Here is a 27,226-nt window from a genome sequence, read left to right on the forward strand (position 1 = left end):
TTTCTGATATTGAAAGTGCTATAATCAACTGTAAGGATGTGAAACAATCAAACATTTCAAAAGCTACAAGACAAGCAGTTTCTCTGTATTTCCCACTCTATATATTTTTTTGTTTGTTTCATTAATTGCATTCATTATCAAGGCATGTACCACACAAATACCCCGTCTAGGTTATGGTGGGTGCTTTAAATCCGGCATCATTTTCAAAGCCATGCGACGTGTATTGTGCTTTATGGCGGAGTGAAAGGCCACCAGCTCCCCGCAGACAACTCCCCTGATGCCCACAGTTTTCCAGAGGTTGTCCATTAAAGGGGTTCTGGGATCCATTTGAATTATCTGCCAGATTAAAGGAATGACCCATTGTAATGCCAATGCCCCATAGCACCCAAATCCAGATATACCTGATGTGATTGGAGCTTGTTTTAACATTAGCAACAGAAAGACCCCCAGAGAAGGTATTGAGGTTGTGACAAGGCTGTCATCAGTGGGAGATTTAGCATGGAGATTCTCCATGTAAAGAGCTATAGTGTTTCCCACTGCAGACAGGATCAGTTTCCCACTTTATGGATGTTCCCACTGGGAAGCCTGCTGAGTGGCGTGAGAGAGACCGTGCCAATACACAAAAGAATGAACTGGGCTAGATCTACATTGTAGATTGAAATGCTGAGGAGAACAGAGAGGATATGTTATGTGGGGTCTGCTAAACCTAACCCCAATATCTGAGGCTAAATGTGACAAAGAAGAAATTAAGAGATTTGTGCAATGAGAGTCAAGCCACAGCATGAATGTAAAATGCAGTATCTCAAATGTGAATTAATCACAGCTACAGATGTCGAATCTTAATATGAGCCAGTTTTCTACAGCAGGAAAAGAATCCTGCACCATCAGGAAATTCTAATTATTATGTGGATTATAATTAATGGACATTTTTTTGTAGGGTTTGCTACATTTTTTGTTAACGGCCAATCAAGTCTGACAATTTTATGTGGAAATTACAAACTTTATGAGCCTTTTTAAACCTTGAATACACTTCTGCTTTGCAGGAAAATCGTCAGCAACAAAACAGTGATCAAATTAAGATCCTACATCTGTATCGGGTATGATAAAGGACATACGTTAGAGCATAGGCTACATAATCTGGCTGGAGAGACAAGTATCTTTCAGCTCTGACCCCAGCCTGTACAAGAGTCAGAGACTACCTACCTGGGAGAAATTTGTGCGTCCCAAATGGCACCTCTTCCCTATATAGTGCACTACTTTTGACATTTGACTACTTTCTAAAGTAGTGCTCTATATAGAGGATAGGGTCCCATTTGGAATGAGAACAGGTTTTGACCTGCCTGGCTGTGAGAATGGTCAGTGAAGGGTGGGTTGTGGTACAGACACTGTGAGATACTTATTAACAGGACAGGATCGATGGCTTTCTGCAGGTACGTAGGCTATGTCCGCATCCTAAATTGCACCCTATTTCCTATTTAGTGAACTACTTTTGTCCAGGGCCCATAGGGTAGTGTACTATATATAAGGAATATGGTGCCATTTGGGACGTAGATGCAAGGCAGGGCTATTGGATGCCTAGTTATTCATTAGTCATTATTCTGTAGATAGATTCAGGAAAGCACAAGACAGAATTCCAAACATTTTGAAAGCAATCGAAAGGAAATCAATATATTTTGTGTGTGGCTTTTCCATGAAGCCGCAACAACTCTTCAACCAAGAAATAATGAGCAAAACATCACACAATCAAAACGATTGTTTGCCTTTGAAACCCATGATGACAGACAGCAACACTGAAATGATCGTTCATACCACAATGGCGGGAACTGTGAAATGAATGCATCAGTTTTTTTTATCCAAACCTTTGTAAATGTTTCGATACTCTGTGCAGCGGTTGGATGATAGAGGGGAGGAGACATTATTTTCTAATAATCTCTAGGAAACGTTTAACGGAGCTTTTGGTGATAAAGGCGGCGGGGGCCAGCCCCCCCCAGCTTAAAGCAATTAATTCAGCATCCTGACATAAACTCTTGGCTCCTTTGACAGCTTGGAGCTGAAATAAAAATGCTAGTTCTCCTGGGAACAGAGGAAGATGGCAGGCTCCTTTCTCCACTGTTTGCTCACTGGCCCTAAGAGCAATCTTCCCCAGTCAGAATGAAATGCAAGGACACAAACAATGTGCCGGCAAGAGAATGGGAGACGGCGAATGAACAGTTTGGACTATTTGCTCAGGAGAAGGGCAGCCACAAAGGCAGGCCGATGGCTTTCCCATGAATCAAGCGTGGTGTCTTAGGGCTCCTTTTGTTGTGGCCTGTTTGTATCCCCATCGGTCAGATAAGACTACAGATGTCTTATGCCTTTAAAAGCCTTTTCTCTGTAAAACTGTAGCGTCATGTGACCACATCTGTCCAATCTGGCCTGATTCTGCTCCAATTAACTCGATAGACAAATGTTTTATTGGCAGAGATCAGCCATGCACGTGCCGTGGTTTAGCATGGGCTATAGTTTGTTTTGGTGGTGCCAAGTGTGGTGAATGATGTTGGATTGCCTATGATCCAGCCTCTCCATGCAGTAGACACATACAAACCTTTGATAGCCCTTCAATTAAATTCACACTAAAGTATTTCATCAGTTGCAGAGGTACCTGGCTGTGCTACTATAAATGTGGACCTTAAGTGACTTTTCTACAGTGTGTTTAGTAGCCCCACCCTAGCCACCTTCTCCACCCTACCAAAGCCCCCCAGCCTGGATCACTCTGGGTGGCCAGACCTGGGGTCTGAAAGGCATACAGATTGGCGCTTAAGCTTTTTTGCCTTAATAAAAAGAGACATTGTACATCCCTATGAATGACAGCTGTTTTTCCAGACTAGTGTGAACTCAGTTTTGGGGATATGTCTTACGCAAAAAGGTTTAATCAACGTGAATTTCTCTGCATCCTATCACTTTCTCGAGTCAGTCCAAGAAAACGTTCCCCTATGCAGAGTCCCGCTGAAGCTTGTGGTCAGTCTGTATACAACGGTTGATGGTGTGCCATGCCTTCAGTGAGGTTACAGAGGAAAGATTTAAATGGGACCCCCCCCCCCCCCCCCTATGTATTTGATTCTATAGCTTCTGTGATGCTTTCTGTAACATTTGATGTTACAGCATTGTGTGCGTCCGAAATGGGAAAAGTAGTGCACTATTTAGAGAACAGGGTGCAATTTGGGACAACCACTGTTGGTCCCATTGCTTTCTTGTCTGTTTTAATTAACTGGCAGGAAGGCTTTGTGATAAGGAGTCATTTGAAACGTGTTGACTGACTAACCCAGTATAAAATAGGGTTGTTACAGTCTTATCCGCTTTCATAGATTGTGTTAATGGTAAGCCACATATGACAATAGAGTGTCTTATTGGATGTGAAGGATGGATTTATTCAACATCTCTACATCTATACTTGTTCTATACTAACATAATAAGAATAGTGAGTAATAGAATACAAGACAATCTTAGGAAAGGAAAAAGTCATCATTATTGAGTTAAAATAATTGATCTGATCATTGCGTACACACCTACAACATAAACTCAGCAAAAAAAGAAACATCCCTTTTTCAAGACCCTGTCTTTCAAAGATAATTTGTAAAAATCCAAATCCAAACCTCACAGATCTTCATTGTAAAGGGTTTAAACACTGTTTCCCATGCTTGTTCAATGAACCATAAACAATTAATGAACATGCAACTGTGGAACGGTCGTTAAGACACTAACAGCTTACAGACAGTAGGTCATTAAAGTCACAGTTATGAAAACATAGGACACTAAAGAGCCCTTTCTACTGACTCTAAAAAACACCAAAAGAAAGATGCCCAGGGTCCCTGCTCATCTGTGCGAATGTGCCTTAGGCATGCTGCATGGAGGCATGAGGACTGTAGATGTGGCCAGGGCAATAAATTGCAATGTCCGTACTGTGAGACGCCTAAGACAGCGCTACAGGTAGCAGGACGGACAGCTGATCATCCTCGCAGTGGCAGACCACGTGTAACAACACCTGCACAGGATCGGTACATCCGAACATGTCACCTGCGGGACAAGTACAGGATGGCAACAACAACTGCCCGAGTTACACCAGGAACGCACAATCCCTCCATCAGTGCTCAGACTGTCCGCAATAGGCTGAGAGAGGATAGACTGAGGGCTTGTAGGCCTGTTGTAAGGCAGGTCCTCACCAGACAACACCGGCAACAACGTCGCCTATGGGCACAAACCCACCGTCGCTGGACCAGACAGGACTGGCAAAAAGTGCTCTTCACTGACAAGTCGCGGTTTTGTCTCACCAGGGGTTATGGTTGGATTCGCATTTATCGTCGAAGGAATGAGCGTTACACCAAGGCCTGTACTCTGTAACGGGATCGATTTGGAGATGGGATGGTCCGTTATGGTCTGGGGTGGTGTGTCACAGCATCATCGGACTGAGCTTATTGTCATTGCAAGGAATCTCAACGCTGTGTGTTACAGGGAAGACATCCTCCTCCCTCATGTGGTACTGTGGTACCCTTTCTTCAGGCTCATCCTGACATGATCCTCCAGCATGGCAATGCCACACGCCATACTGCTCGTTCTGTGCGTGAGTTCCTGCAAGACAGGAATGTCAGTGTTCTGCCATGGCCAGCGAAGAGCCCGGACCTCATTCCCCCCAGAAATGACCGGGAACTTGCAGGTGCCTTGGTGGAAGAGTGGGGTAACATCTCACAGCAAGAACTGACAAATCTGGTGCAGTCCATGAGGAGGAGATGCACTGCAGTACTTAATGCAGCTGGTGACCACACCACATACTTACTGTTACTTTTGATTTTGACCCCCCCCCCCCCCTTTGCTCAGGGACACATTATTCAATTTCTGTTAGTCACATGTCTGTGGGACTTGTTCAGTTTATGTCTCAGTTGTTGAATCTTATTATGTTCATACAAATATTTACACAAGTTAAGTTTGCTGAAAATAAACGCAGTTGACAGTGAGAGGACGTTTCTTATTTTGCTGAGTCTAATTATTTAACCCTCTAATATGATGTTATAAAATGCTTAAATATCACATCTAGACCAGAATGAGAGATCCCATGTCACGTAGTCCTACAGTACATTGGTATGACGACATGTTTTGAAGTCCCATTAATCATTCCGGGTGGGGTGAGTGCCACTGGTGCAACCCGTGGTTTAGGGAGATACACATAGGTAGGCCTATACATTCTCTCTGCGTGTGAATGGGATAGGCTACTGGGTTGTGCAGGACTCTGGCTAAATGCCTCCCTGGTGCTAAAACACAGCTCTGTTCACAGGATCTCACCACTCATTCACAGTCCTAGGCAGCGTCCCAAATTGCACTATGTAGTGCACGGCTTTTGACCGGGCCCTGGTGACAGTTAGTGCACTACATAGGGAATCGGGTGCCATTTGGGACACATCCCTGTTCACAGTCCTCATCTGCCATGAAATGAAATGATTTGGGCCGTGCTCAAGACAGTTCACAGAGAATCCTTGACGAGAATGATAGTGACAAATGACTTGATGACAACCCAAAGCATGTTTTTTTTTAAATGTAGGCCTACCAGGACATACCAGGCATCTACAACATGACACTGAATCTACGAAGTCATGGTATCTTTTCCTTATATTACAGACATAGGACTGAAAAGGACATTTCCAATCACAAACCCACAGTAATTCACTGATATGGCTCTTCCACTGTTGAGTTGTGGGTGTGAGGTCTCTGTTAACAGGCTTTCTAGCACAATGTCTGAGTCAAACATTCCTTCCTGGGCTATTCTGCGTGGAGGTTTCCACCTTAGGACTGACTAATGACCATCCAACCTCAATATCAGCTTGCAAACAAAGGGGGGTGGGGGGGGGGGGACGCCAAACAAAAGGATGCAGTGCTTTCTAAGGAGGCAAAATACCATATTGCTCTTTATCTGAGCCTCAAGTCTTTGTGAATGTTATTGCGAGGTGTACTCTCTGATGATATTAAGAGAGACGGGCCGGGCTTGTGTAAGATTTCTTCCCAGTACACACAGGAGGGCTGATGCAGTCTGAGCCAATTCCAGAGAAAGAGAAGATGGAGAAAGAAACAAGGAATGAGAAAGAGAGAGAGAGAAATGCAGACCACTGAGTATAGATGAAGCCTGTGGACAATGTCTTACTTGCCCACTAGGTAATGACCCGTCAGTGGCACCAGCAAGGTATGTGGCAAATGTTAAACAAGACATTCACATCCATCTTACCTAATCCTCCTACACAAAGATCTTTGTTTGAACCATACAGTCATTAGGGTACTATTTTTAACTTAACAAACTCACCTGAGATGCCACTCAATAGGATTGCAAATAGGATTGATGGGTCCCCTTTGATTTGTGTGTTACACCTTTGTTCATGGATTATGGGCTTTCTGCAGTAAAGTTATGCTCATTATTGAGTTTGTTTGTTATTTATTTAGTTTAGTTTGTTAGCTGCCTGAAAACACCGGTGTTACTGCTGAAAAGCAGCATTAGTTAATGGAGGCTGAAAAAGGCCAATAGGTTATAAGATTCATTTTTAGGACTGTCTCACTTGTAAATGGTCTGTCTTTGAGTGGCTGCACTTCTTTTTTTCCCCTTCTTTTTTTTTTACTATTAAAAAAGTTAACTGTCATTGTCACAGTGGCCCTAGAGCCAGGCCTCCATGCTAATAAAAGTAAGGGAGGTCCCGGTCCACTCCAAAGCTCATAAATGTGATTGATAAATTACTGCAGATACCGTGTATGGGTAAGTGTCCTCTGTTTCCTTGATGTGTGGAGACAATACAAGGAGCTGACATGCGGGATGCATACGTTTAAAGGTCCAATGTAAGCCATTTATTTTTTATCTCAATATCAAATCATTTCTGCATAACAATGAAGGACCTTACTGTGATTGTTTTCAATTAAAATAGTGCAAAAGAAACAAAAATAGCTTAGCAAAGCACTATTTCTCAAGCAAGAATTTAGCTAGGACTAGGAGTGGCCAGAGTTGCGAGGGAACACTGAAAACTAGCTGTTATTGGCAGAGAGGTTTGGAACTCTCTTTCTTATTGGTCTATTAACTCATTTACCGGTGATGTCACCAGGCAGGCCAAAACTCCATCCCAACAAAACAGGCAGAAATTTCAAACAGCTCTTACACTAAAAGGGCATTATCATCATTTACTACCCAGAGAAACTTTATTTACCGCACAAACAGTAGCTTCGTGTAAAACACGAATGGCCAGGTGCTCCTTGATAAGAGAGGGATGGTGTGCTCTCATAAACATCCAAGACCTATAAACTAAACCAGACAGGTGTTTTCCTGTCTGTGTCAACACGGCTTCTCCATCACTTACTAAAACTGATACTAACCAGCTAGTAAGCGCCCTATGAGTTTGTAGTATCTATGGCTGCCATATTGCAACCTTGTACACGGCAATTGTTAATGAAAATATATATAAAACACAGCAAAATCAAGTTTTTGACTGCCCTGGGCCTTTAAGGCAGCATGATAACATTTACTGCCCACAGAGACTTTATTTACCAGCACAAACAGTAATTTAATGTAAAACACGAATGGCCAGGTGCTCTTTGATAAGAGAGGGATGGTGTGCTCTCATTAACATCCAAGACCTATAAACTAAACCAGACAGGTGTTTTCCTGTCTGTGTCAACACGGCTTCTCCATCACTTACTAAAACTGATACTAACCAGCTAGTAAGCGCCCTATGAGTTTGTAGTATCTATGGCTGCCATATTGCAACCTTGTGCACGGCAACTGTTAATGGAAGTTCATAAAATCAGCTCAGTCAAAGTTACACATTAAGAAGTTGGAAGCATTTTTCAGAAAGAGCGAGAGAGAAAGCTATTGTCTTCAAATAGTTTAATCCAATCTGTGGAGGGGTGGTAGGGTTATGGGAAAATAATAAAGAACAAAAATATATATTTTTTTTAATGGAAATTATGTAGACAATTTCAGTGATAGGCCCAGTCTATCTGCAATATTAAAGATGTTCTACCCCCCCCCCCCCCCCCCCGTTAAATTTCCATATTAAATAATTGTATGTTTCACAGTGGCTATAACTTGAAGCTTAAAGGAAAACAGTAGAGGCTGGCTTCCCATAAAGAGAAAAATCTTAACTAAAAACATGACTTTTCTCAGTTGTTCCATCATTAATCTATAAAGCCTCTCCATACTCCCTCAGTATCAATCTACGGTGCTCATACTGTCATGGCACTCTGTTCTAAACCCCTTGGGGGCAGGCCACTCAGATCACTGTGGTAAATGATTGACCTGACACTCCCACACACTAGAGTCCTCCTGTGTTTGGGCCTCTCTATTGACTCAGTGGAGTTTCACCATGTTTTAAACTTCTCCCTGTCCTCTCTTCAAGTTCCACAACATACCACTGAAACGCCTCTGCTGGGAAAACATAAATAAACAAACGTTACGAGTGGGCCGGGACATAAGAAAGGATGATTGGCTGCCACAGCGACAAAGACACACATAAACTGAGAATGGGGATCTTGGTGTGGACTCTCATCTGAGGATGAATGGAGGTCTTTTCCTGAGAGCTTAATTTCCCCATCCAATAAAAGCACTTGACAACGAGGAAATGAGCATCAGAGTTCTCATTCACAGCATGAATTAAGACAGAAACACGAGGGCCCCATTTAATTAACACACAGTGTAGAATGAATGAACCATCACCTATTTCAGTCATGGTTCATACATTAAGTGAAAGGCTGGACCAACTATGACTATGTCCCAAATAGCACCATTTCCCTATATAGGGCACTAATTTTAACCAGGGCCGGTGGTCAAAAGTAGTGCACTATATAGGGAATAGGGCCCCATTTGGGACTCTAAATTGCCTGACTTTTATGAAACTATAGTAATATGTTAATATTCCTGGGCCAGCAGAACCACTTCTACCTGATTGGTTAATATCTATTGTCTTACAGGTTTGTGTGCTGATCTGGCTGCAATGTGGAGGAGGTTGTAAACAGACAAGAGTTCAGACTAGCGGAAACTCTCAACGCTGGCCCTGTATTCACCCTGCATCTGTGGTACATTTAAACAGTGTTATCAACCCGAACACTGAAACGGTCCATGCTACTGCGCCATGAATGTCCTTCTCCACGAGTAACATTTAAAGAAAACATGTGAAGGCGGGAATATTGACTGCGCTGCTTGGATGTAACTACATCTTAGTCCTAAAGCTAATATGAAATATCAGAACTCTTGTCAGAGAGGTTGAATGGGACAAAGCTAAATGAAAGGTGTCCATTAATCATTAATTGTACTAAAAGCCTGGCCCTTTGTATTCCCTTGGTGCCTGGGTTATCTGGCTGCCATGTGACATGCCGAGGCCTTTTCCTAGTAGATTGGGGAAAGCCAGTGAGCAAACACAGGTGTTTTGGAGTCAGTGGCGCTCACTGTCAAGGACAACCGCAAACACGAGCAGTAATGCCTGATCCAGTGAGACACAGTGTTTGCCTGCTGCTTCCTGGTGATCCAAAATGTTATGTCCAACCGTATCTCCCGACTGCCCCCCACATTTGTAACTATCCACTCTGTGCATTCGAATGAAGGAATGAAAAAAAGAGAAAAGAGAAATTGGAAAAGAGCAGGGGAACAGGCACAGGCATTCTGAGTCTTTTTCAAATGGGAGCTCTGGTTGACCAAACGATGGGGGGTGAGCAAACTAATTTGTGGTGTAAAAGCCCTCACTTTGGAAAACAAAACAAATTTATTCTTCTCAAGTGGGGCTATATCCATGACCCCTTGTGGCAAATTAAGGAAGCAGTCCAGCATTCTAGTCGCCAGAGCCACCCACATGGTTTGGAAGGCTGGATAGGTAACACAAACATTGTTCACAGGTTAATACACATACATAAACACTGCCTTCAGAAAGTATTCACACCACTTTACTTTTTCCACATTTTGTTGTGTTACAGCCTGAATTTAAAATTGATTTTTTTTGTTGGTCACTGGCCTACTCACAATACCCCATAATATCAAAGTGGAATTATGTTTAATTTTACAAATGAAAAGCTGAAATATCTTGAGTCAAGGAGTATTCGAACCCTTTGTCATGGCAAGCCTAAATAACTTCAGGAGTAGAAATGTGCTTAACAAGTCACAAGTTTAACGGACTTACTCTGTGTGGATTAATAGTGTTTGACATGATTTTTGAATCACTACCTCATCTCTGTACCCCACACATACAATTATCTGTAAGGTCCCTCAGTTGAGCAGTAAATTTCAAACACAGATTCAACCACAAAGACCAGGGAGGTTTTCCAATGCCTCGCAACGAAGGGCACCTTTTGGTAAATGTGTAAAAATTGAAAAAGCAGACATCGGATATCCCTTTGAGCATGGAGAAGTTATTAATTACACTTGGTGTATCAATACACCCACTCACTACAAAGATGCCGGCGTCTTTCCTGCCGGAGAGGGAGGAAACAGCTCAGGGGATTCACCATGAGGTCAATAGTGACTTTAAAACAATTACAGAGTTCAATGGCTGTGATAGGAGAAACTGAGGATGGATAAACAATATTGTAGTTACTCCACAATACTAAGCTAATTGACAGAGTGAAAAGAATGATTTTAAAAAAAATATTTATTTAATTTAACCTTTATTTTCATATTCCAAACCATGCATACTGTTTACAACAAGGCATTAAAGTAATACTGCAAAAATGTGGCAAAGCAATTCACTTTTTGTCCTGAATACAAAGTGTTATGTTTGGAGCAAATACAACACATTACTGAGCACCACTCTCCAAATTTTCAAGCATAGTGGTGGCTGCATTATGTTATGGGTAAGCTTGTAATCCTTAAGGACTGGGGAGTTTTTCAGGATAAAAAAGAAACGGAATGGAGCTAAGCAGAGGCAAAATCCTATAGGAAAACCTGGTTCAGGCTGCTTTCCACTAGACAGAAACCTAAAACACGAGACAAAATATACACTGGAGTTGCTTACCAAGAAGACAGTGAAAGTTCCTGAGTGGCAGAGTAACAGTTTTGACTAAAATCTGCTTGAAAATCTATAATCAATGATCAACAACCAATTTGACAGGGCTTGAAGAATTTTGAAAATAATAATGTTGCACAATCCAGGTGTGGGAAGCTCTTAGAGACTGACAGCTGTAATCACTGATAAAGGTGCTTCTACAAAGTATTGACTCAGGGGTGTGGATTCTTATGTAAATGAGATATTTCTGCATTACATTTTCAATACATTTGCTGAAATTTCTCAAAACAAGTTTTCACTTTGTCATTATGGGGTATTGTGTATAGATGGGTAGGAAAAACATATATTTGTCACGATCGTCTAAGGTGGAAACAGCGGACCAAAGCGCAGCGTTGTGAGCGTACATACTTCTTTATTATAAGATGTTGCCAACAAAACAATAAACATCAAAACGAAACCGTGACGCCAACTACCCACAAATACAGGTGGGGAAAAAGGCTACCTAAGTATGGTTCTCAATCAGAGACAACGATAGACAGCTGCCTCTGATTGAGAACCACACCCGGCCAAACACACAGAAACACAAATCATAGAAAAGGAAACATAGAATGCCCACCCAAATCACACCCTGACCAAACCAAAACAGAGACATATAAAGCTCTCTACGGTCAGGGCGTGACAATATTTAATCAATTTCGAATTCAGGCTGTAACACAACATAATGTGCAATAAGTTAAGGGGTATAGGATCTTAATTTGAGCCAGTTTGCTACAGCAGGAAAATAATCCTGTAGCAACAGGAATGTGAATTATTATGTGGATTATAATTAATGGACATTTTGGTAAGGTTGATGTATTTTTCAAAAGGGAAAATGAAGTCTGAAATTTCAAAGTGGAAATTACAAACTTCAGAAGCCTTTTTAACCCTCGAAAACATGACACGTTTTTAAATGTCCTGCATTGCAGGAAAGTTATCCTGTAACCGGGTGATCAAATTAAGATCCTACATCTATAGCATGCCACACTTGCCTCACATCTGATTTGTATTATTTATTTTGGAAAATAGATGTATTTACACTTCAAAATGTAACTCTGCATTTACAGCAGAGATCATAAACTAGATTCAGGAACGGATTGATTTTTTCTTGAGCGGATGGTTGGGGGGCCGGAACATAATTACTAATAATTTGTAGACTGCAAATTAAATTGAAATCAGCCCAAACAGATATACTATTTGACTAAAACCTAAGAATTACAAGCCTTGCTTACATTTGTATATGATCAGTTGTCTCTCTATTATGTGAGGAAACACTTGTGAACAGATTTCCAAAATTAATATCACTTGGAGCTGATTTCCTGGTGTTTTTACAGTTTTTTGTGTACAACAATGAAAATTCAACAACACAAAACATTAGATTTTTTTTTGCTCAGAAATCTTGGGGGGCCAAATATAACCACCCCCGGGCCAAATTCAGGCAACAGTGATTTACAGAGTGGTTCTACCAGTGGTGTTTAACACGTAAAATCTTTGCCTGTCTGGCACACGTCAGACTAACTACCTGTTTATTGTTCAAATATTTATATGTTTGTGCTTCATGCATCCGGATTCAAATTCACAGCAATCACAGTTGTTGTAAATCAGTGAATTATCAGCAAAAAGATGATAAAGGTGTTTGAAGCAAACAGACAAAACCAACAGAAGAGAGGGTGTAAAGTTGTAAAGTAAGGGAAAAGAGGAAATGAGCATGGCTACTGGGAATCTCAGGGCCCGGCAAGAATGAGGACACAATATAAATTATAATCCGCACTCACTATTACCTCACTCATTAAGGGAGAAATTACCCAACATCTAGAAAAGAAGCAAGACTGTATTTATTATCTATCACATATTAAATAGTATTTGTACAAATGTGAGAAACTTGTATTTCTGACAACAATCATTTTTAAAGAAGAGAAATAACAATTGAGAACAATACATAAATAAAGCAAATTTGGACAAACGAAAAAGAAATGAGAAAACATTAGTCATTTTCCAATTATATATACAGTTGAAGTCAGAAGTTTATATACACCTTAGCCAAATATATTTAAACTCAGTATTTCACAATTCCTGACATTTAATCCTAGTAAAACTTCCCTGTCTTAGGTGAGTTAGGATCACCACTTTATTTTAAGAATGTGAAATGTCAGAATAATAGTAGAGAGAATGATTTATTCATCTTTTATTTCTTTCATCACATTCCCAGTGGGTCAGAAGTTTACATATACTCAATTAGTATTTGGTAGCATTGCATGTCATTTTTTTTATTTGGGTCAAACATTTTGGGTAGCCTTCCACAAGCTTCTCACAATAAGTTGGGTGAATTTTGGTCCATTCCTCCTGACAGAGCTGGTGTAACTGAATCAGGTTCGTAGGCCTCATTGCTAGCACATGCTTTTTCAGTTCTGCCCACAAATTGTCTATGGGATTGAGGTCAAGGCTTTGTGATGGCCACTCCAGTACCTTAACTTTGTTGTCCTTAAGCCATTTTGCCACAACTTTGGAAGTATGCTTGGGGTCATTGTACATTTGGAAGACCCATTTGCCACCAAGCTTTAACTTCTTGACTCATGTCTTGAGATGTCACTTCAATATATCCACATAATTTTCCTCCCTCATGATGCCATCTATTTTGTGAAGTGCAGCAGTCCCTCCTGCAGCAAAGCACCCCCACAACATGATGCTGCCACCCCCGTGCTTCACGGTTGGGATGGTATTCTTCGGCTTGCAAGCCTTCCCCTTTTTCCTCCAATCATAACAATGGTCATTATGGTCAAACAGTTCTATTTTTGGTTCATCAGACCAGAGGACATTTCTCCAAAAAGTATGATCTTTATCCCCATGCGCAGTTGCACACTGTAGTGTGGCTTTTTATGGCGTTTTTTGGAGCAGTGGCTTCTTCCTTGCTGAGCGGCCTTTCAAGTTATGTCGATATAGGACTCGTTTTACTGTGGATATAGATACTTTTGTACCTGTTTCCTCCAGCACCTTCACAAGGTCCTTTGCTGTTGTTCTGGGATTGATTTGCACTTTTAGCACCAAAAATATGTTAATCTCTAAGAACGCGCCTCCTTCCTGAGCAGTATGACGGCTGCGTGGTCCCGTGGTGTTTATACTTGCGTACTATTATTTGTACAGATGAACGTGGTACCTTCAGGCGTTTGGAAATTACTCCGAAAGGATGAGCCAGACTTGTGGAGGTCTATAATTGTTTTTCTGAGGTCTTGGATGATGTCTTTTGATTTTCCCATCATGTCAAGCAAAAAAGCACTGAGTTTGAAGGTAGGCCTTGAAATACATCCACAGGTACACCTCCAATTGATTCAAATGATGTCAATTAGCCTATCAGAAGCTTCTAAAGCCATGACATAATTTTCTGGAATTTTCCAAGCTGTTTAACAGCACAACTTAGTGTATGTAAACTTCTGACCCACTTGAATTGTGATACAGTGAATTATAAGTGAAATAATCTGTCTGTAAACAATTGTTGGAAAAATTACTTGTGTCATGCGCAAAGTAGATGTCCTAACCGACTTGCCAAAACTATAGTTTGTTAACAAGAAATTTGTGGAGTGGTTGAAAAACGAGTTTTAATGACTCCAACCTAAGTTTATGTAAACTTCTGACTTCAACTGTATTTTTTTGTTTCAATGGCTTATTTTTGGTAAGGTGAGGACTCTGGCACGAGGTGACCTTAAAGCCTGTTTCTGAGACTTTTTTGCTTCACTGCGGTGAGAGTTTGGAGTGACCAGAAGATTGACAGCCATTTGCAGGGTTGGGCCAGAGGCATATAGATAAGAGGTTAGCTATTAACTCATTGCGTCGCCAGCAAAAAGAGGTCTGACTTTTAGAGTGAGGGAGACGGTAATCAAAGTGGGCATTCAGTAAGGATAAGAGTTACAGCAGTTGATTGAAGAAATGGTTTGTTTTAAAAGTATGCAAAATGCAGGTTGTTACAGGTTGTACAAAGCATATAAAGAATTGTATAATACATATAATTTATATAAAAAAATAAGATTCATGTAAAAAAATATATATAATTATATACATATTTTCTTTGTGTTGTGTGCAATTTTCTTGTATCATTATTATCATACTGGGGTAATCAAATACTTCCAACACTTCCAACTACAATATAGAGTTGTTCACTACTTTATCTACCTACAGAAAATATAAGCAATGTGTCTGAATTGAACCGTTTTAGTATTGACAGAGAAGATGGATTTATTGACGTTGCATTGGTGAGCCTGTTCACATTCCTCTCACCTGTGTGGTCTTCCCCTCTTAGTCTGCATTAACCTCTAACAAGACCTCTCCATGTTCTCAGTGCATTAGTGCAGGGCCAGCCAGTGTGTTCGTCCCCAAGGGTCACTGCAACCAGGACACAGGGATAAAGAGTTCCCCACTAGAAGGATTACCACTGTGACTTTGTCCCAAATGACACCCTATTCCCTACATAGTGCACTACTTTTGATCCGAACCCTATGGGCCTTGGTTCAATTTAGTGCATTATATAGGGAATAGGGTGCCAGGTTGGGACACAGGCTGTATCTTAGCAGTACACAGCCAGGCACAGAGTTGGTTTGTAATGCATCTGCACAGAAACAAAGAGAGAACGTCAGGAGTCTGGGCATCGGTCGACATGGCAGATGTGCCGGTCACGCTCGAACTCTAGCCAACGACGGGTGCTTAACGCAGAGATGCCTCTTAAGGCAGAACATAACACAAAAACACTCTTGAGGGACTTAGAGCTCAACGTATGATGACCTGCCTCGTTATCAACAGGAAGAACACATGGAGGGAGCAGAAAGTATGTGCTCTCCCATTATACAGATGCACAGCACTATATAGGTTAATTCCATTTAAACACATTGGTGTAACAGAGCTGTGAAGCGGCAGGGAAACTGCTGGTCTAGGGAAGGGTATGCTGACTGTGTGTAGGCAGACTGAGGATACATCCCAAATTGTACCCTATTCCCTACATAGTGCACTGCTTTTGACCAAGCACAATATATATAGGGAATAGGGTGCTATTTGGGAGGCAGATTAAGGCAGCTGCTGAGGATCACCTGTCTGCCAGGTAAACATGGACTGTCCTTCCCCTCCTTCCCCAGGGCTCTGGGGCAGCTGCAGAGCTGGAGAGCCCTGGGTTACATCCCAAAAAAGCACACTAATCCCTACACAGTGCACTACTTTGACCAGAGACGTGCACTATATAGGGAATATGGTGTCATTTGGGGTGCAGACCTTGGCCTGGAGCGGCGCTAAGCAGGAACAATGGGGAAACACTCTCAATGCCAGGTGATCTGTCTGGGATACAGCCGTCTGTGTGACACAATAGTGCCTAATGATATGAGACAAACACAGTCGCGTGTCCTCATGAGTCAGAAAACTCCACAGACGGTTCATTGGGTTTCAAAATGATAGGTTGACTGAAAGCAGAAGAAATGGATTTAGCAGAAAAGGACTGAACCAAAGGCGAGAATGTGCTTCAGTGTGGGGATAAGAAGACGTAATAAATCTGTATGGTTCCCATTAGGGAGTGGGGAAAGAACCCCGACATCACTGATTAACCAGGAGGAGCATGGGGCCAGGACCCAGACTGTGCGATAATGATGGAGATAAGATAAGACAGGCACGTAAAATGGGGAAACCGTTTTTCCAGGGTCATTGTAAAGGTGATTGACTGCAACCGGAGCAACAACATGGACAACATGAGTGGCTGTAAAAATAACTCTGACAAGAAAGCAGCACAATGAGAGAATAAACTCTCACAAGAGCGAGAAGAAGTTGTTGAGCCTTGTTGCTCCATTCACAAAAGGAGCCATTAACTGACACAAAAGCCCCCTTTCAGTGGCTCCTCACCTTCATTCAGGCCTGTGTCAGGCTCTCATGAATAAGGTTTAACAACGGGACTTGTCCATTTCTTTACTTTGATATTTAGACAAATACTGACAGCCAGAGACAGTCAGACACAAGTTTTCACATGCATGCACACAGGCACACAGGGGCCCTTATGTCAGAGCCCAAATCATGTAAACCCAAACAATATCAAACTTTAAAAGACAACAGAGAATATACAACAAACAGACCAGATAACTTAGCAAACACATGATTATTTAGGCTACATCCTACCAGACAGTGTGATGATCATCTTCACTGTGCCTGCACATGTGGATACAGTACAATGTCATTCAAATCAATGAGGGTGACACAAAAATTTTTACAAATATATTTCCATTGTGGTCCTCTTGAAAATACATTATACACAAGATCATAGCATGAAAAAAACTCTCAAATACATCTCATCAATCGTGAGGAAACAGTAAAAGGAATAAAACAGACGACCAAACAGACGACCTTCATTGATACAACTATTATTTATTGTTGCGTGTACAGTAAAACAAAAAAAAACGGTCAACTGCCCTTTTTTTAAACGGCCTATATGACATTGATATGAGTCAGAAACATTAAGTATAGTGTCAAAATTGACTAGACAGTTTAAATAGGATCATTTTGGTCATAAAGTCAGTCTCGTTCAAAACAGAGTTTCGTAAGTGAGTTCGTCACGACTTACTGGAGGGTTGGGTTTGGATTACTTACAAGCCCACTTTTTCCAAAGATGCCCAATTGCCCAGAGACAACACCTTGTCTTCCGCCCCCAGCTGCCATGTGGACATTTGTTGTCAAATCTGCAAATGGGTGCTACACACACACACATTACACTCAGAAAATAGCAGTGAAAATGGGCTTCCATAAAGTTGGTGCAAACTTCCAATGCATTTTAACAATATTGCAAGATGGCCAGGAATGTCAACCGACACGGATGCCTGTCAACCGTCAAAACACTGGTGTTGTTGAGTACGTAGATAGCTGTAACTAGCTAGCTAGTAACTACTTATGGTTAAACAACATGACTTGACAATGCTAGCTATGTTACCACAGATGAAAGGGGAATAATACTGTAGCTAGCTAAATAAATCAAGCTAGCATGTAATGTGATGTAGCAGGTCAGAGGAAGATGTGCATAGCTCATGTTAGTTCGCAATCTGGCTAACAACAGCTAACTAAAGCCCATTGGAATTTATGGTCAACACAGGGCAGGCACTTGGATACTAGTTTGCTAGCTAATCATATGATTTCAATATTGTTTCGACTTGAACTGGCTAGCTAACATTAGCTAGCTAGCCAACGAATTTAAACTAGGACAAAGATATGATAATTAACCCGAACTTGCAAGTTATGTAGCTAGCTAGCTAGCATTCGGGGGCTTCGTCTGTTAACTCAAAACAATATGCCTGTTCTCATAAAAGTTTACTGTACTGGTTCAGATATGACAAATTCTGCGCTACTCTAACCCTGGTAACCTCAACCTGCCTCTCTCTCCCCAGACATTTCTGATCCCCAGTCCCATGGCAACCCCTACAATTAAACACATACCACTTCTTTCCCCAATGCTACACATACCTTTGTCTCATGCCCTTCTGCAGACTTCTCACACCTTGAAATCTCCCTCCTACACACTGTTGCCACATGCCCATAAGCTTGACACCTGTAACAACGTAATGGATTTGGTACAAAAGCTTGTAGGAGATAACTGATATAACAACATCAAAACACAAAAGAACAGACAACGACTCTTCTGTTTCTCCACTCACGCCACCCTGTCTGCGTCACACCAAATGACGAGCATCACAAACACCAGGAATCTTTCCCTTCAGTTTGTCCAGTTTCACAATTACCCATACCCCAGTAATTGCTCCTTTCAATGGCACCCTTTTCTTGAGAGCAAAACAATTCACATCTCTTGTCCCCAGTCATTTGATGCAGAGCACCTGCTCCCTCTGACCAACAGAAACACAAACAAGTATCACAACATCCCTTCTGGTTACCTTCACCAATTCCACAGCACCAAACTCCATTTTCACCCACCCTGAAACCACAAATGAATCGCCCAAAAGGCAAGGGTTCACTTTTTCCTACCGTCACAGACTCATCTTTATCCTGACCCTCGGTGCAAGTCTTGAGCTCTGAGAACTTTAACACACCCACCTCCTCTGTTACTTCGCCCTCATTCACTTCCATTTCTCCTCCTGTCTTCGATCCGGTGTACAGCTCACTCTGCTTACACTCTCTACCATTCTTTTTCAACAAACCATCTCCCTTTCTTCCTCCATTTCTAACCGATTCAAGCTCACCCTCTGCCTCCCTCTCCCCATTCGACCTCCCCTGCCTCTCTTTTTCCCTCCATTCCTCCTTTTGTAATCCACGTATATGTCTCCTTATGATAACACTGCACTTCTCCTCTGACATATGTCGTGGAAATTCAACAAAATCAAATCAAATCAAATTTATTTATATAGCCCTTCGTACATCAGCTGATATCTCAAAGTGCTGTACAGAAACCCAGCCTAAAACCCCAAACAGCAAGCAATGCAGGTGTAGAAGCACGGTGGCTAGGAAAAACTCCCTAGAAAGGCCAAAACCTAGGAAGAAACCTAGAGAGGAACCAGGCTATGTGGGGTGGCCAGTCCTCTTCTGGCTGTGCCGGGTGGAGATTATAACAGAACATGGTCAAGATGTTCAAATGTTCATAAATGACCAGCATGGTCGAATAATAATAAGGCAGAACAGTTGAAACTGGAGCAGCAGCACAGTCAGGTGGACTGGGGACAGCAAGGAGTCATCATGTCAGGTATTCCTGGGGCATGGTCCTAGGGCTCAGGTCCTCCGAGAGAGAGAAAGAAAGAGAGAATTAGAGAGAGCATATGTGGGATGGCCAGTCCTCTTCTGGCTGTGCCGGGTGGAGATTATAACAGAACATGGCCAAGATGTTCAAATGTTCATAAATGACCAGCATGGTCAAATAATAATAAGGCAGAACAGTTGAAAGAAACTGGAGCAGCAGCACGGCCAGGTGGACTGGTGACAGCAAGGAGTCATCATGTCAGGTAGTCCTGGGGCATGGTCCTAGGGCTCAGGTCCTCCAAGAGAGAGAAAGAGAGAATTAGAGAACGCACACTTAGATTCACACAGGACACCGAATAGGACAGGAGAAGTACTCCAGATATAACAAACTGACCCTAGCCCCCTGACACATAAACTACTGCAGCATAAATACTGGAGGCTGAGACAGGAGGGGTCAGGAGACACTGTGGCCCCATCCGAGGACACCCCCGGACAGGGCCAAACAGGAAGGATATAACCCCACCCACTTTGCCAAAGCACAGCCCCCACACCACTAGAGGGATATCTTCAACCACCAACTTACCATCCTGAGACAAGGCTGAGTATAGCCCACAAAGACCTCCGCCACGGCACAACCCAAGGGGGGGGGGGGGGGGGGAGCCAACCCTGACAGGATGACCACATCAGTGACTCAACCCACTCAGGTGACGCACCCCCTCCAGGGACGGCATGAGAGAGCCCCAGTAAGCCAGTGACTCAGCCCCCGTAATAGGGTTAGAGGCAGAGAATCCCAGTGGAAAGAGGGGAACCGGCCAGGCAGAGACAGCAAGGGCGGTTCGTTGCTCCAGAGCCTTTCCGTTCACCCTCCCACTCCTGGGCCAGACTACACTCAATCATATGACCCACTGAAGAGATGAGTCTTCAGTAGAGACTTAAAGGTTGAGACCGAGTTTGCGTCTCTGACATGGGTAGGCAGACAGTTCCATAAAAATGGAGCTCTATAGGAGAAAGCCCTGCCTCCAGCTGTTAGCTTAGAAATTCTAGGGACAATTAGGAGGCCTGCGTCTTGTGACCGTAGCGTACGTGTAGGTATGTACGGCAGGACCAAATCAGAGAGATAGGTAGGAGCAAGCCCATGTAATGCTTTGTAGGTTAGCAGTAAAACCTTGAAATCAGCCCCTGCTTTGACAGGAAGCCAGTGTAGAGAGGCTAGCACTGGAGTAATATGATCAAATTTTTTGGTTCTAGTCAGGATTCTAGCAGCCGTATTTAGCACTAACTGAAGTTTATTTAGTGCTTTATCCGGGTAGCCGGAAAGTAGAGCATTGCAGTAGTCTAACCTAGAAGTGACAAAAGCATGGATTAATTTTTCTGCATCATTTTTGGACAGAAAGTTTCTGATTTTTGCAATGTTACGTAGATGGAAAAAAGCTGTCCTTGAAATGGTCTTGATATGTTCTTCAAAAGAGAGATCAGGGTCCAGAGTAACGCCGAGGTCCTTCACAGTTTTATTTGAGACGACTGTACAACCATTAAGATTAATTGTCAGATTCAACAGAAGATCTCTTTGTTTCTTGGGACCTAGAACAAGCATCTCTGTTTTGTCCGAGTTTTAAAGTAGAAAGTTTGCAGCCATCCACTTCCTTATGTCTGAAACACATTCTTCTAGCAAGGGCAATTTTGGGGCTTCACCATGTTTCATTGAAATGTACAGCTGTGTGTCATCCGCATAGCAGTGAAAGTTAACATTATGTTTTTGAATAACATCCCCAAGAGGTGAAATATATAGTGAAAACAATAGTGGTCCTAAAACGGAACCTTGAGGAACACCGAAATTTACAGTTGATTTGTCAGAGGACAAACCATTCACAGAGACAAACTGATATATTTCCGACAGATAAGATCTAAACCAGGCCAGAACTTGTCCATGTAGACCAATTTGGGTTTCCAATCTCTCCAAAAGAATGTGGTGATCGATGGTATCAAAAGCAGCACTAAGGTCTAGGAGCACGAGTACAGATGCAGAGCCTCGGTCCGATGCCATTAAAATGTAATTTACCACCTTCACAAGTGCCGTCTCAGTGCTATGATGGGGTCTAAAACCAGACTGAAGCATTTCGTATACATTGTTTGACTTCAGGAAGGCAGTGAGTTGTTGCGCAACAGCCTTTTCTAAAATTTTTGAGAGGAATGGAAGATTCGATATAGGCCGATAGTTTTTTATATTTTCTGGGTCAAGGTTTGGCTTTTTCAAGAGAGGCTTTATTACTGCCACTTTTAGTGAGTTTGGTACACATCCGGTGGATAGAGAGCCGTTTATTATGTTCAACATAGGAGGGCCAAGCACAGGAAGCAGCTCTTTCAGTAGTTTAGTTGGAATAGGGTCCAGTATGCAGCTTGAAGGTTTAGAGGCCATGATTATTTTAATCATTGTGTCAAGAGATATAGTACTAAAACACTTGAGTGTCTCTCTTGATCCTAGGTCCTGGCAGAGTTGTGCAGACTCAGGACAACTGAGCTTTGAAGGAATACGCAGATTTAAGGAGGAGTCCGAAATTTGCTTTCTAATAATCATAATCTTTTCCTCAAAGAAGTTCATGAATTTATCACTGCTAAAGTGAAAGTCATCCTCTCTTGGGGAATGCTGCTTTTTAGTTAGCTTTGCGACAGTATCAAAAAGGAATTTCGGATTGTTCTTATTTTCCTCAATTAAGTTAGAAAAATAGGATGATCGAGCAGCAGTAAGGGCTCTTCGGGCTCTTCGGTACTGCACGGTACTGTCTTTCCAAGCTAGTCGGAAGACTTCCAGTTTGGTGTGGCGCCATTTCCGTTCCAATTTTCTGGAAGCTTGCTTCAGAGCTCGGGTATTTTCTGTGTACCAGGGAGCTAGTTTCTTATGAGAAATGTTTTTTGTTTTTAGGGGTGCAACTGCATCTAGGGTATTGCGCAAGGTTAAATTGAGTTCCTCAGTTAGGTGGTTAACTGATTTTTGTCCTCTGGCGTCCTTGGGTAGACAGAGGGAATCTGGAAGGACATCAAGGAATCTTTGTGCTGTCTGTGAATTTATAGTACGACTTTTGATGATCCTTGGTTGGGGTCTGAGCAGATTATTTGTTGCAATTGCAAACGTAATAAAATGGTGGTCCGATAGTCCAGGATTATGAGGAAAAACATTAAGATCCACAACATTTATTCCATGGGACAAAACTAGGTCCAGCGTATGACTGTGACAGTGAGTGGGTCCAGAGACATGTTGGACAAAACCCACTGAGTCGATGATGGCTCCGAAAGCCTTTTGGAGTGGGTCTGTGGACTTTTCCATGTGAATATTAAAGTCACCAAAGATTAGAATATTATCCGCTATGACTACAAGGTCCGATAGGAATTCAGGGAACTCAGTGAGGAACGCTGTATATGGCCCAGGAGGCCTGTAAACAGTAGCTATAAAAAGTGATTGAGTAGGCTGCATAGATTTCATGACTAGAAGCTCAAAAGACGAAAACGTCATTTTTTTTTTGTAAATTGAAATTTGCTATCGTAAATGTTAGCAACACCTCCGCCTTTGCGGGATGCACGGGGGATATGGTCACTAGTGTAGCCAGGAGGTGAGGCCTCATTTAACACAGTAAATTCATCAGGCTTAAGCCATGTTTCAGTCAGGCCAATCACATCAAGATTATGATCAGTGATTAGTTCATTGACTATAATTGCCTTTGAAGTAAGGGATCTAACATTAAGTAGCCCTATTTTGAGATGTGAGGTATCATGATCTCTTTCAATAATGACAGGAATGGAGGTGGTCTTTATCCTAGTGAGATTGCTAAGGCGAACACCGCCATGTTTAGTTTTGCCCAACCTAGGTCGAGGCACAGACACGGTCTCAATGGTGATAGCTGAGCTGACTACACTGACTGTGCTAGTGGCAGACTCCACTATGCTGGCAGGCTGGCTAACAGCCTGCTGCCTGGCCTGCACCCTATTTCATTGTGGAGCTAGAGGAGTTAGAGCCCTGTCTATGTTGGTAGATAAAATGAGAGCACCCCTCCAGCTAGGATGGAGTCCGTCACTCCTCAGCAGGTCAGGCTTGGTCCTGTTTGTGGGTGAGTCCCAGAAAGTGGGCCAATTATCTACAAATTCTATCTTTTGGGAGGGGCAGAAAACAGTTTTCAACCAGCGATTGAGTTGTGAGACTCTGCTGTAGAGCTCATCACTCCCCCTAACTGGGAGGGGGCCAGAGACAATTACTCGATGCCGACACATCTTTCTAGCTGATTTACACGCAGAAGCTATGTTGCGCTTGGTGATCTCTGACTGTTTCATCCTAACATCGTTGGTGCCGACATGGATAACAATATCTCTATACTCTCTACACTCGCCAGTTTTAGCTTTAGCCAGCACCATCTTCAGATTAGCCTTAACGTCGGTAGCCCTGCCCCCCGGTAAACAGTGTATGATCGCTGGATGATTCGTTTTAAGTCTAATACTGCGGGTAATGGAGTCGCCAATGACTAGAGTTTTCAATTTGTCAGAGCTAATGGTGGGAAGCTTCGGCGTCTCAGACCCCGTAACGGGAGGAGTAGAGACCAGAGAAGACTCGGCCTCTGACTCCGACCCGCTGCTTAATGGGGAAAACCGGGACACATGAAGTCAATATTAAGAGGTTCCAAAAAATGTAATGCACCATAGTACACGTCGGTCGGGAGCTCTGCCGGGGCTGTCTCGTTAGTTCTCTTATTTACTGCTTACACAAACAAGTTATATTCACATGATTTACATTATTCATTGTAATGTTTGTTTCCTGCATGTGACCCGACAAATACCTCACGAGGCTTCATCTCACCAAGCTGAGACCATGAAACTGAGATACCCCTTTCTGTTCTCAAAGCAATGTTCTGGGCATACTGCCAAATAGATTTTTCTGATAGTGAGGATTTCTCCAAGTACGATCAATCAGTAACTTGCATGAACCCATCTAATTGGTTGTTAGAAAAGCAGCATTGATCTGATATGCAAACATAACATTTTCACCCACACATAAATCTTATTCTTGCGCTCTCAAGGGACGCCATTCCCCGCTCGCTTCCAATACCCCCTACCATATCAGATCTATTACAGAAGACTGAGGCAGTTGCCAGACACCAGTCCCACTTCAGAGTTATGGAGGACACTTGAATCAGGTTGGTCACATTTGATCTGGTTAATGGTCAAAATACTATCTGTCCTGGAATACCAGGACCAAACGAACATTTATAATCAAATCTAATTTTATTGGTCACATACACATATTCAGCAGATGTTATTGTGGGTGTAGAAAAATGCTTGTGTTCCTAGCTCCAAAAGTGCAGTAGTATCTAACAATTCACAATAATACACACAAATCTAAAAGTACAAGAATGGAATTAAGAAATATATAAATATTAGGATGAGCAATGTGGCATTGACTAAAATATAGTAGAATAGAATGCAGTATATACAGTTGAAGTCGGAAGTTTACAAACATATCAACCACTCCACTAATTTCTTGTTAACAAACTATAGTTTTGGCAAGTCGGTTAGGACATGAAGCCACTGCTCCAAAACCACCATAAAAAGCCAGACTACGATTTGCAACTGCGCATGGGGACAAAGATCGTACTTTTTGGAGAAATGTCCTCTGGTCTGAAGAAACAAAAATAGAACTGTTTGGCCATAATGACCCTCGTTATGTTAGCAGGAAAAAGGAGGAGTCTTGCAAGCCAAGGAATACCATCCCAACCGTGAAGCATGTGGGTGGCAGCATCATGTTGTGAGGGTGCTTTGCTGCAGGAGGGACTGCTGCACTTCACAAAATAGATGGCGTCATGAGGAAGGAAAATTATGTGGATATATTGAAGCAACATCTCAATACATCAGTTCAGGAAGTTAAAGCTTGGTGGCAAATGGGTCTTCCAAATGGACAATGACCCCAAGCATACTTCCAAAGTTGTGGCAAAATGGCTTAAGGACAACAAAGTCAAGGTATTGGAGTGGCTATCACAAAGCACTGACCTCAATTCTATAGACAATTTGTGGGCAGAACTGAAAAAGAGTGTGCGAGCCAGAAGGCCTACAAACCTGACTCAGTTACACCAGCTCTGTCATGGGGAATGGGCCAAAATTCACCCAACATATTGTGGGAAGCTTGTGGAAGGCCACCGAAATGCTTGACCTAAGTTAAACAATTTAAAGGCAATCCTACCAAATACTAATTGAGTGTATGTAAACTTCTGACCCACTGGTAATATAATGAAGTAAATAAATGCTGAAATAAATAATTCTCTCTACTATTCTGACATTTCACATTCTTAAAATAAAGTGGTGATCCTAACTGACCTAAGACAGGCGATTTGTACTAGGATTGAATGCCAGGAATTGTGAAAAACTGAGTTTAAATGTATTTTGCTAAGGTGTATGTAAATTTCCGACTTCAACTGTACATATGAAATTAGCAAATCAGTAAGGAAACATAATTAAAGTGACTTGTGTTCCATTATTAAAGTTACCAGTGAATCCATGTCTATGTATATAGGGCAGCAGCCTCTAAGGTGCAGAGTTGAGTAACCTGGTGGTAGCCAGCTAGTGATGTCTATTTAACAGTCTGATGGCCTTGATATAGAAACTGTTTTCCAGTCTCTCGGTCCCAGCTTTGATGCACCTCTACTGACCTCGCCTTCTGGATGGTAGAAGGGTGAACAGGCTGTGGCTCGGATGGTTGACGTCCTTGATGATCTTTTTGGCCTTCCTGTGGCATCGGGTGCTGTAGGTGTCCTCGAGGGCAGGTAGTGTGCCCCCAATGATAAGCTCCACCCTCTGGAGAGCCCTGTGGTTGCGGGTGGTGCAGTTGCCATACCAGGCGGTGATACAGCCCGACAGGATACTCTCAATTGTGCATCTGTAAAAGTTTGTGAGGGTCTTAGGGGCCAAGCAAATTTCTTTAGCCCCCTGAGTTTGAAGAGGCACTGTTGCGCCTTCTTCACCATACTATCTGTGTGGGTAGACCATTTCAGATTGTCAGTGATGTGTACACCGAGGAACTTGAAGCTTTTTACCTTCTCCACTGTGATCTCATCGATGTGGATAGGGGCGTGCTCCCTCTGCTATTTCCTGAAGTCCACAATCAGCTCCTTTGTTTTGTTGATGTTGAAGGAGAGTTTATTTTCCTGGCACCACTCCGCCAGGGTCCTCACCTCCTCCCTGTAGGCTGTCTCGCCATTGTTGGTAATCAGGCCTACTACTGTTGCGTCGTCTGCAAACTTGATGATTGAGTTGGAGACATGGGTGGCCGTAAGGTCATGGGTGAACAGGGAGTACAGGAGGGAGCTGAGCACGAACCCTTGTGGGGCCCCTGTGTTGAGGATCAGCGAAGTGGAGGTGTTGTTTCCTACCTTCAGCACCTGGGGGTGGCCCGTCAGAAAGTCCAGGACACAGTTGCACAGGGCGGGGTTCAGATCCAGGACCCCAAGCTTAATGAAGAGCTTGGAGGGTACTGTGGT

At 42.6% G+C, this 27,226-nt stretch overlaps 1 protein-coding gene across 1 annotated transcript in view; it reads left to right on the plus strand.

Annotated features, from left to right (window-relative positions):
• LOC139407008 (transmembrane protein 242) overlaps positions 1-19,480 on the plus strand; it is a 407,233-nt gene extending 387,753 nt beyond the window's left edge. Inside the window, exon 5 of the mRNA XM_071150249.1 lies at positions 19,360-19,480. The gene's annotated coding sequence lies outside the window, so the exon portion shown is untranslated. The remainder of the gene's footprint in view (positions 1-19,359) is intronic.
• The last annotated feature ends 7,746 nt before the right edge of the window (positions 19,481-27,226 follow it).

Source organism: Oncorhynchus clarkii, chromosome 4, assembly GCF_045791955.1.
Source record: "Oncorhynchus clarkii lewisi isolate Uvic-CL-2024 chromosome 4, UVic_Ocla_1.0, whole genome shotgun sequence".
In the NCBI taxonomy this organism is placed as follows: Eukaryota; Metazoa; Chordata; class Actinopteri; order Salmoniformes; family Salmonidae; genus Oncorhynchus; species Oncorhynchus clarkii.